Source organism: Lactuca sativa, chromosome 8, assembly GCF_002870075.4.
Source record: "Lactuca sativa cultivar Salinas chromosome 8, Lsat_Salinas_v11, whole genome shotgun sequence".
Classification (NCBI taxonomy): Eukaryota; Viridiplantae; Streptophyta; class Magnoliopsida; order Asterales; family Asteraceae; genus Lactuca; species Lactuca sativa.
Window position 1 is genome coordinate 341,131,097 of NC_056630.2, and position 9,487 is coordinate 341,140,583.

The window sequence follows — 9,487 nt, forward strand, 5'->3', positions numbered from 1 at the left end:
ATCTGTAACATCCGGATTCCCAAGTATATTATTTACTAATTTATTTTTGAATTTTATTGAGAAACTCGACGAGTTTGTAACATCCGGATTTCCAGGTACCATATTTAATTGTTTATTTTGAGCTATGAGGAGGGACTCGACGAGTTGACACCTAGACTCGTCGAGTAGGATCGTGATTTGCTGACTGTATTAATGAACGGACTCAACGAGTCCGCGCTGTAGGTAGAAACCCTAAATCCTCGGGCCTGTGCCCTATTTAAGGGACCTTATGGCCCTCATTTGCGGCTACCAGTCCAGAGAGAGAAACCCTAGTGAGCTTGAGCGTGTGGTGTGAGAAGAAGGGCTATTTTGATCCTAGTTGGTGTGGCGGTTGCAAAGAAGAAGGAGATTCCAGCAAAAGAAGGTCAAGGGGGGTTGCTATTCTGTGGTTTCAAGCAAGGAACTCCATCTTTGAGGTATTAAATCGATCTTTCTTCTGTTTTGGTGTAGAACCCTTGAATCTAGGGTTGTCTCTACCCTTTATTGGCTTGGATATGATGTTTATGATGTCCCTTGAGTGTTAAACACTGGATCTGGACCTTGAGAGGTCCAGAGAGCCCAACCTCCCTGATTTATGCAGTTCCATTAGAGATATGAACCTAGGTTGCCATTTTAGAAGCTATTTCACCAAAAGGAGTCTTATATGTGTTGCATGGGTGTAAAGATTGAACCTTTACGTAGTTATTGAGCCTTGGGAATTCATATCTATAGGTTAGAGAAACAGATCTGACCTCAGAAGGTCATTTGAGTGTTGTCATGGAAGGAACTCGCCGAGTCGAGTCTGGTTGCCCCGCGTTTCGTGACCAGTGGTAACCCGTCGAGTGAAAGGTTAACTCGACGAGTCGAGTGAGGATTTATGAGGATTAAAAGGACATGCATGGACTCGCCGAGTCACACGAGTGCACTCGATGAGTCTGGTCAAAGTTTGATCGTTGACTAGAGTTGACTTCGTTGACTTTTAGTGTTTGGTCAACACTTGGACTTTTGGACCATTAGAAGGGTAAAATGGTCTTTTAGCCTTCTGAGAGAACATTGGAAGGGACTAGTCTAGCCTGGAGAGCCGTTATTGATTTGAGATGATTGCTTATGTGTTTAGGCGGGGCTAGGTCATTGTTACGAGGTTCAGGGATACCGAGCATGTGAGTTACTAGACAACATACGAGGTGAGTCTTCTCACTATACGTTACCTAGAGTGGTAATTATGTGTGACCGAAAGGTCTTATGTGCTATGAAGAGTATGTGATATATGTTGATAAATGATATGTGATATGTATGTGTTATGTTATGTTATGAACAATATGTTATGGACCAGAATGTCATCATGTTATGGACTGGAAGGTCAACAACGTAGGGACCGGAAGGTCAAAAAGGGTATGGACCGGAAGGTCATTACGGGTAGGACCGGAAGGTCTACCAGGGTTGAGACGGAAGTCCCCTGAGACACATGGACCGGAAGGTTCCATAAAGTTATGGCCTTGAGTGGCGTATGTGTTGTATGCTGTATTTTTGGGGAGCTCACTAAGCATTTATGCTTACAGTGTTATGTGTTTCAGGTACTAGCGAGGATCGCGGGAATGCGCTGGCATGATCCCTACACACTGGAAAAGGATTTATTTTTTGATCTTGGGATATGTTTTTATCATGATGACATTTGTTGAACATGAGATTTGAAAATATTAACGAGTTTTATGTTGTTTGAAAAATGAAAAATTGTTTTGAAAATTCACGTCGTTACAAGTTGGTATTAGAGCCTTGGTTTAAGGGATTCGGATGCACCTTCGGGTGTATTTGAACTCAAATTGAGGATTTGAGAAAGTTTTTCATAAAAGAAACAATTTTTCTGAAAAGTAAAGGAATTTGAAGGAAGCAGTGTGTACGATCAGTCAGCGCCCGAACGGTGATTTCCCAAAATACCCTTACATTATGTGTTATGAGATATGATATGTTATGTTATGCATGCTAGAGTAGGCTAGGTATTCATATTAGGACTAGAGTGGCCTAATTTGTGATGCCTTAGCCTAGGAGATTACTGCTGCTATGAGATGCTTCGAGAGTGAGTGGGTAGCAGTAAGGAGCTTATGAGAAGTCTACCGAAGGGTAGCCTATGCTTAGCGAGATGTAGATGTCACACCCCAAAACCAAGAACGGCGGAAACGTTCTGGGGCGGAGGACGTCATGTAAGGTAATCACAACACAGTAAATGTAAATAGGCAAACAACATCATCCATTGCATTAAATATATATAAATTTAATACATGCGTGTTCTGTACAGTTTTAGACACCAAAAATATAACGTAAATCAAAATAACAAAATGATGAGTCTTAGTACGCTCCATCATCTCAAAAGCTGGCATCGGTACCTGTCTACTGATGACCTGAGAATACAAGTTATTTTGAAAGAGTTTATCAGCATTAAGCTGGTGAGTTCATAAGTATTTTAGTGTCAATGTTCATTGTCAAAAACGTTTGAACTTGTCCCAATGTATAAGTTTGTAAAAATGTAAATAAATGTTTAAAAGTATTTGCAAAGTTTGAATCTCTCAGAAAATCCTATATCTTCTATAATGGTAACCTTCTACCAAGGCTTAACTGTTTTGTAAACTCGTCTGTTGTAAAAGTGTGTGATTACCCAAGTATAACTATCATTTGATAAAATATAGTTTGTACATTAATGCTTAAGTGAGATTATCACCAAAATATGTAATGGGTAAATCATTGTAGTACTGTAGTTTTGTATAATAAGAACTACTGTTGTACTAATTACTACTACCTTAAACCGGATTTATATTAAGGTATAATGTGATAATTGCACCATACTATCGACTGATAACAACGACATAAAGAACGGTCGTAATAACGGAATGACGTTTGGCACCCGCAGACCTGCAGGTCCGGCTGTAGCTAGCAGCAAGGTGTAGGATAGTCAATCCAGTATAGATCTATACGCAAACTCAACGCTCTCCCTCCAAGAGAATTCTGGCTACAACTCGGGCCATGACATTTAAGGCATGCTCCGATACAGTGGATCACATTTGTTATCGTATTCTTGCATGTGTGATGAAATGTTTCTTGTTCTAGTATAGTTGTATATGTTCTCGTAGTATAGTTGTATATATTCCCTTCCTAGTATAGACTCATGAATGAACTGACTCATTGATCTAGCAGTTGTAATAGTATGATTCTGTGTTACCCCGATGGTAACTTGTTAACAGTGTGTTTAGTACGTATGATTATGGAAGTACTTTTATGTCTATATATGTATATTTGATATATAATTAATATGGAAACGACCTTCGGATGGTCACCCAAAATCCTATCAGACCACATCCAAATCGAGGAAAAGGAAACAAGGTGGATAGCCTTCCTAAGCCCTTTAAACATTATTTATACGTCTATACATATATGGGCATGCAATTTGTAATATAAGAACATAAATAAGTGTTTATAAGACATTTGAAACATAAGTATATTTTATTAAAGAAAGATTGACTTGATGTCAATCTATAAAACAATTTGAAGGCGTAGATTTGATTAAAAACAGATTAAGTATAAGGAACATTTGTTTAAATTACAGTTGCAGTGTAAATTCGAAAAGTAAGTGGGTTTGGAAAACATTTAGAAGTAAAACAGTTGGATAGATAGTTTGAATAGTGGTAAAATCACTGGTTTCCCTAGTTATTAATCACATGTGATTAGAGCAATCATATGTGATTGAAACAATAACTATAAGTATTTAACTTGTATCCCCCCCCTTTTGAAAGCATATAAAAGCATTTAGAATATTTAACAGGTTGATTAAGGGGTATGAAACTCACTTGATTGATTGAAGAAAGCGAGATGGAAAACCGGGCAGAGTTTCGTCTCAGGAAACGGATTTTTCTCGGGATTCTCGGGAATCTCGGGAGTAAAATCGACCCTCGGGACTTGAGCAAAAAGACCAGAGCTTCGGGTTATAACGGGCACGGAAAACGAGACAAAGTTGTGAGAGAGAGGAGAGAAACGAGCAACATTTTCGGAAAGCCTCGCATCCTATTTATAGGAAGGCTGAACCGCCTCCGAACGCGGGGCGTACGCTCGTACGCAGCGCGTACGCGTACGTCATGCATGACCGAAGCCTCGACTGCCTCGGTTCGGATGGGACGGGTTGCTGGGTACGCGGGTCGGATGGGACGTCGGGTCGGACAGGTCGGAGCTTCGGACGGGTCAGACGGGTTAGATTCTTCGGATAGCGCGACGTGGACGATCCGAGACCCTCGATCTCAGTACGCGGGGCGTACGAAGGTACGCAGGGCGTACTTCGGTCCAATCCGATGACTCCCCTTCGGATATTACCGGGAATTTATAATTAAATTCTTATTTATTTTAAATAAACTTCAAAAATTCATATCTCTCTCATACGAACTCCGTTTTTGACGTTCTTTATATCCACGCGAAGGTGAGACCATGATCTACAACTTTCGTTTAGATTCCGCTGGCAAATTCCGAAATTATTTTTATTATTTATTTATTAAAATGACGTGTTTAAGGAATTTCTTCAAAAATTCATAACTTCCTCATCCGAGGTCAGATTTGGACGTTCTTTTTATGTACTCAAACCTTGATATGATTCCTATTACTTTATTTAATCCGAATAAGATTTTAGGAAGGTTACATTTTGACCTAAACTTGATCGGATTTACATTACATTGACTCGAAATATCGGGTTGTCACATCATCCCCCCGTTAGAAGGAATTTCGTCCCGAAATTAGAAATTTAAGCAAGCTAGAATTTACGAATAACTAAGGAAAAAGTTGAGGGTATTTCAGTTTCATCTGATCCTCACGTTCCCAAGTGAATTCCGGTCCTCGCTTGGCATTCCAGCGAACCTTCACGATAGGGATACGGCTTTGCTTTGTCTGTTTGACCTCACGGTCCATGATCTCTATAGGTTCTTCCACGAAGTTGAGGCTTTCGTTGATTTCGATCTCGTCGAGTGGGATTACGAGAGTCTCGTCGGATAGACACTTTTTTAAGTTAGATACGTGGAATGTAGAATGTACGTTACGAAGTGCGTCTGGTAGTTCGAGTTTGTAAGCTACGGGGCCGACTCTTGCAAGAATCTCGAAAGGCCCTATGTACCTCGGATTAAGCTTCCCACGCTTGCCGAAGCGTATCAAGCCCTTCCAGGGTGAGACTTTGAGGAGGACTCGGTCTCCCACCTGAAATTCCAAAGGTTTCCTTCGTTTATCAGCGTAGCTCTTCTGTCGGTCTCTAGAGGCTTTCAATCGTTCACGAATCTGAACGATTTTCTCTGTTGTTTCCCGAATGATCTCCGGACCGGTGAGAGTACTGTCAGAAGTTTGCCCCCTGGCTAATTGGGTATCACCCACCTCAGCCCAGCACAGAGGGGATCTGCACTTATGGCCGTAGAGAGCTTCAAATGGAGCAGCCTTGATGCTCGTGTGATAACTGTTATTATAGGAAAACTCGACAAGGGGTAAATGAGTATCCCATGCCTTCCCAAAGTCAATCACGCAGGCTCGCAACATATCTTCTAGAGTTTGGATGGTCCTCTCACTCTGTCCGTCGGTCTGAGGATGGTAGGCTGTGCTCATGTCCAGCCTCGTTCCTAGGGAATGTTGTAGTGATTGCCAAAATCTTGAGGTGAACCTACTATCTCTATCGGAGATAATGGACATAGGTACACCATGTAGCCGTACGATTTCCTTAATGTATGTTCTCGTAAGCTTTTCCATCTTGTCGGTTTCTTTGATAGGCAGGAAGTGTGCAGACTTGGTCAATCGATCAACGATGACCCATATGGTGTCAAGTCCACCCGTTGTCTTGGGCAACTTGGTTATGAAATCCATAGTGATCCGCTCCCACTTCCATTCCGGGATCTCTGGTTGTTGCAATAAACCAGAGGGCTTCTGGTACTCGACCTTAACCTTTGCGCAAGTAAGGCATTTACTTACGAAGGTAGCAATCTCTGCTTTCATATTAGGCCACCAGTATAGCTTCTTAAGATCCAGATACATCTTATCTGAACCTGGGTGGACGGAATACCGAGTGTTGTGCGCCTCGGTCATGACCAAGTCTCGGAAGCCACCATGTTTCGGAGTCCAGATCCGGTTCATGAAATATAAAGCTCCGTCACCCTTGGCTTCTAAATTCTTGTCCATTCCTCTAAGGGATTCACTTGACACATTTTCAGATTTCATGGCCTCAAGTTGAGCCGCCTGAATTTGCTTAGTCAGGTGTGAATGGATGGTTATCGATAATGACTTGACTTTGCGACCAGAATATTCCTTCCGACTTAGGGCGTCTGCTACTACGTTGGCTTTACCCGGATGATAACGAATATCGCATTCGTAATCACTGAGTAGCTCGACCCATCGTCGTTGTCTCATGTTGAGCTCCTTCTGATCGAAAATGTGTTGTAAACTTTTGTGGTCGGTAAAGATAGTGCTCTTCGTTCCATACAAGTAATGTCTCCAGATCTTCAGAGCAAACACTACTGCTCCTAGTTCAAGATCATGGGTCGTGTAGTTAACCTCGTGTGTCTTCAATTGTCTTGAGGCGTAGGCGATGACCTTACCTCGCTGCATCAGAACACATCCGAGTCCTTGGTTTGATGCATCGCAATAAACTACGAAGTCTTCTATTCCTTCGGGAAGGGATAGTATTGGTGCGGTGCACAAGGCTCGTTTGAGCGTTTGGAACGCTCTTTCTTGTTTCTCTTCCCAGTCAAAGGCCACACCTTTCTGGGTTAGGGTTGTAAGAGGCTTCGCTATTCGTGAGAAGTTCTGAATGAACCTGCGGTAGTAGCCAGCGAGACCTAGAAATTGACGAATTTCTGTAGGCGTCTTCGGTGCTGACCAGTTCTCAATGGCCTTAATTTTGGATGGGTCCACGTGGATTCCCTCTTCGCTTACCACGTGTCCTAAGAATTCGACTCTTCGGATCCAAAATTCACATTTCGAGAACTTCGCATAAAGTTTCTCTTTTCGTAATGTCCCTAGAACTTGTCGTAGGTGATCGCCATGTTCTTTCTTACTTCGGGAGTAGATTAGGATGTCGTCAATGAAAACGATGACGAACTGATCCAAGTAGGGTCGGCATACTCTATTCATCAGATCCATGAAGACTGCGGGCGCATTGGTCAATCCGAATGGCATCACCACGAACTCGTAATGTCCGTAACGAGTTCGGAAGGCGGTCTTCGGCACATCCTCCTCTAGCACTCGTAACTGGTGATACCCGGATCTCAGGTCAATCTTAGAAAAATAGCTCGCCCCTTGCAGTTGGTCGAATAGATCATCTATGCGTGGTAGAGGATAACGATTCTTGACCGTCAGTTTGTTGAGTTCTCTGTAGTCAATACACATACAGAAGGATCCGTCCTTCTTCTTAATGAACAAGACCGGTGCTCCCCAAGGTGAGAAACTCGGTCTTATAAAGCCCTTGCTGAGCAGTTCGTTAAGTTGACCAGAGAGTTCTTGCATCTCGGCTGGTGCTAAACGGTAGGGCGACTTGGCTACTGGGGTAGCTCCTGGGACCAAATCGATTCTGAACTCGACTTGTCGTTGTGGAGGTAATCCGGGTAGTTCTTCTGGGAAAATGTCGGGGAAGTCGCTCACTACTGGGAGGTTCTTTAGTTCTTTCGTTTCTAGGTTCGTGTCGACGACGTGAGCAAGGAATGCGTGGTATTCCTTACGCAGGTATTTCTGTGCTTGAATACTTGATATGATGCGAAGACTTGCACCGGGTTTGTCGCCATAGACTATAAGAGTTTCGTTAGCCGGGAGGTTTAGACGGACTGCTTTCTCGAAGCACATGATGTCGGCACGGTGAAGGCTTAACCAGTCCATGCCAATGATGACGTCGAAACTTTTTATTGAGACTGGCATGAGGTCGATTGGAAATGAATGGTTGTCTAGGGTTAGGGTACAACCTAGGTATATGCTACTCGTGTTTTCAGTTTTTCCATTAGCCATTTCTACTGTGAATAGTTCTTTGAGTGCGTGCGGTGGTTGATTAAGCATGCGAGCAAATTTATGGTTTACGAAGCTTCGCTCCGCTCCACTATCGAATAGAATGCATGCATAGGAGTTATCGAGGAGGAACGTACCGGTTACTACTGTCGGGTCAGCAACTGCTTCCCCGTGGCCTATAGCCAGTACCCTCCCTGCTCCTCCAGCATTCCTCGCTTTGGGGCAGTCCCTCTTAAAGTGGCCTGCTTCACCACATCCATAGCAGGTTGGGCTCGCGCCAGAGCCAGGGACTTGGTTGATAGGTTGTGCCGGGAACTTACAGAATCGGACGGTGTGTCCTTTCCTGTTGCAGTTAGAGCACTGCAATTCACGGCAGGGGCCGTTGTGGTGGTAGCTGCATTTGTTGCACTTGGGAGAACTTCCAGCATACCGACTAACCGGGGCAGTAGTAGCAGCAGTAGGGGTTACTGCGGCATGAATTGCCACCAATTGCTGCTTTTTGGCAGTCTGCTGCTTCTTCCTTTCATCCCAGAATTTCCGCTTAGTATTGGTGGGTTTGGAGGGTTCCGGGATGGCTAGGGTGGTTGTGGTTGCAGGGGTTTTGACTCCATGGTCAATGAGTCGTTGTGCCAATCGTTTGGCACTGTCGAAGGTAGCGGGGTTTGATGCTAGCACATTCCCCTGATACGGAGGCACTAGTCCCCATATGTACCTCTCGATCTTCTTCCCCTCGGTGGGAACCATATTGGGGCAGAGGGCCACCAGCTCGCTGAATCGGGCAGTATAAGCGACCACATTGGTGCCCTTCATTGACAGGTTCCAGAGTTCCTGCTCCAGTTTCTGGATCTCGCCCCTCGGGCAGTATTCCTCAGTCATGAGGTCTTTCATTGTTTCCCAGCCCATGTCGTTGGCTACGACGAGAGTTAGCGCTTTGACGTGGCCGTTCCACCACGTTAGGGCTTTACCCTCAAAGGTGCAGGCGACATATTTCACCTTGCACGCAGCAAGGCATGAACAGATTTCGAAGACTGATTCAGTCTTCTCGAACCACTGCGAGAGAGCAATGACTCCGCCGGTGCCATAGAAAGGCTTCGGCTTGCAGTTTGTAAAATCCTTGTAAGAGCACTCCCTTGAGCGCACAGGGATTTCGACCGGAATAGATTCCACAGGGGTTCCACCTCTGCTGGCATCAGAAGAGTGATACTGAGCCATGGCAGTTGCCACTGCTGCAGCTACGACAGCATTCAGGGCTACAGTATCGATGACCGGAGGCGGAGGAGGTGGTGGAGGTGCAGGATTATTCCTATTCCTGGGAGACTTGCGAGGAGGCATCCTTCAGCTGAAAGTTTAAAAAAATAAGAAAGATGGTAAGAATCAATTTGTAAGCAACGCGAGAGTGACACATGGACTAACTAAACATAGTCCAACAGTTGAAAGGGTGCTTGAAACCACAACAAGCATTATTAGAAAGCAC